Source organism: Penaeus monodon, chromosome 5 (genome assembly GCF_015228065.2).
Source record: "Penaeus monodon isolate SGIC_2016 chromosome 5, NSTDA_Pmon_1, whole genome shotgun sequence".
In the NCBI taxonomy this organism is placed as follows: domain Eukaryota; kingdom Metazoa; phylum Arthropoda; class Malacostraca; order Decapoda; family Penaeidae; genus Penaeus; species Penaeus monodon.
The window spans coordinates 50,737,845-50,740,344 of NC_051390.1; the positions used below are offsets into that span (position 1 = coordinate 50,737,845).

General features: G+C 34.2%; 1 protein-coding gene across 3 annotated transcripts in view; it reads right to left on the bottom strand.

Moving 5' to 3' along the window:
- Positions 1-1,176, bottom strand: part of LOC119573266 (major facilitator superfamily domain-containing protein 9-like) — a 22,897-nt gene extending 21,721 nt beyond the window's left edge. The window contains exon 1 of one of the 3 annotated variants that reach the window (XM_037920412.1): positions 1,149-1,176. The gene's annotated coding sequence lies outside the window, so the exon portion shown is untranslated. The other 2 variants (XM_037920414.1, XM_037920415.1) reach the window with 2 other exon arrangements.
- Positions 1,177-2,500: the final 1,324 nt, after the last annotated feature.

The window sequence follows — 2,500 nt, forward strand, 5'->3', positions numbered from 1 at the left end:
GTTGTAAAATGGTTTCTCTTATCATTAGGAGGAGAGATTTAAACCAATTAATGCATCTATAAATTATAATATATGAGGAGAAAAAGGTATTATATTAATCACAAACAGAATATTATTGAGGAAAAAAAATTCCAAACATCTGGACAATGTATTCATTGCCTTTTCGTAAGACTTAGTACTTAAACCATTGGTACCAGTATACAGATTATCTACTGTAAGTTCGGTTTGTCAATTTTGTTTACAACATATGTCTTCATTACCAATTTGTCACCTATGAGTTGATGACCAAGCTGACCAGAGGTTGCTAGTTTACCCTTTTTTTTTTAATTCTCATATCATTATTATCATTGTAACATTAATAAAAATACTAATAGTAATGAAAATAATTATTTTATAACCAACTATTCAAGGAACAGGGTAAACAGGTGAGTCCAGGTAAGCTAGCAACTGAATTCTTGGTGACCTGTGAAACTATCTATGGGTAACAAAATTAACAGACTAAAATGTCAGTAACAGGGTATCTATACATGTCCTTCCAGGATCAAGGAGTCAAATATGATAACAGAGACCATTTCCTATATGACTTATATTAAACTGAACAATAAATCACAGAATCTGGCTTAATTATTACCTATTTTACTACACAAATAGTTGTGTATAATTTCAGTAAAAAGGCCTGAGAATTATTATTCCTACAAATATATATAATTCACAACAGTCTTATGGGTCTCTCAAAGTCTGTAAGGATGAAATAGGGTTTGCCAAACCCATCCGTTAAGGTTTGGTGTACATTTGCACTTAAACCACATCAGTCATGACACACTAAACTGTTTAGCTTCAGTTTCCCATCATCTTTAATTTACTAATAATATGAAGGGCAGTATGCGATACCATAACTATGTTCTAGGACTTCTCTTACTAACAAAGCATTTTCACAACATATATGTTCCAGCATAATAATTTTCTTTCCTTTTCTTGTTTTGAGAGATTTGCATTACTTGATCGAAAATAAGAATATTGTCTGAGATTTCCTATCGTGAAATTATTTTCTTCTTAACAACACTTTGATTTTAGTATAAGAACACTTTGATTTTAGTATACAACATGGAGTGTTTCACGAGAGCTATACTTTTCCTTCAATTGTTTACATTCATATGACATTTCACACTGTTATGTTGTTTTCAGATTAGAACACGTGCTTTTGTTTACATTTTCGTCCCGCTCCCTGATTGGTTGCTGATCCCTAACGCCCTTGAAAGCTGAAGTCTGATTGGCGGACTGAAAATTAGAAGTTATCAGTGTATCATATTGCGCTAATTCTTTTATTTTTATCTTATTTTTACATTGATTTGATATGACCTCGGGTTTCAAACATATGGAAGAGAAAAACGATGAGGTAGTTATTGAAATGATTCTTCAACTACTTTATGCAGACCCTCTTTAATACCCGTGCGTTACACACCTCTTTGAGTTCACACACATATTTTAGTTGACTTATGGAATGCAGGAATCACTACAATAATGGTAGACAAATAAGAGAACAATGATAATCATAATTAGACGTGCGTGTTTCTGAAGAGCCTGATCCATGTGAAAGTTCAAAGGCACAACTTACTGACCCGATGGTCTATATTTTTTTCCGTTCAAACTATAAAGAGAACATTCAATTAGATTTAAATTTAACCAGGAGTCTTTATAAAAAAAAAAACACACACACAAACAAGAAAAAAAAGTCACAGCTTGCAACAACTTTCACCGAGGATTCATTTTCCCCGCCTTGTTTCCCTTGTTTATTCCTCCGCCAACAATATACGGCTTATATCTATTTCTTTCATCGACTCTCTTGTAAATATTTAATCCATTCAAAAACAAAAATAGGTGTTAATTCAGAATGAGGTTCACTATACCTGAGTAAAATAGAACACAGGCACTAGTTTTACGAGCGGATTTTCTATGCAGATACAGCGCAAAGCGGCCAGAGCAGACGACAGTAGAAGCCTCAAAATTAATTACATTTACACCAAAACCTCCTCTATCCGTATCAAATAACCGAGGCATGCAGGCTGCTCAATGAAAAACGATAAATAAACACACAAAGATTATCATCCGAGAGTTGCATTCACCCAGCACGCCGTAAATGAAGATCAGCAAATCATAACGCTTGACACAGTGCCAAGCTTTCACAGGGAGAGTGAGCGGAAGGAGGTGTCTGGTGTTAGTCGCGTGTTATACCTTTTCACTCTTGTTTTTTCCGCCAAAGATCGCGTTTTGCTATTTCTTAGAGGGAAGCATTCTTCAAGTATCTTCCTAATCCATCCACTTAACAACGAATCAAGGCGATTTAAGTAAGTATTTGGCCTGCATGATATTCGATTTGTGCAATCTTTTTATCAACTTTCTGGGAATGTAATTGGGTGTGAAGTTCTAAAAACTGAAAACAAATGTTAACGTGAAAAGGCATTAGGTTTTACTCGATAAAGTTTCATTTATTGCTCAATAA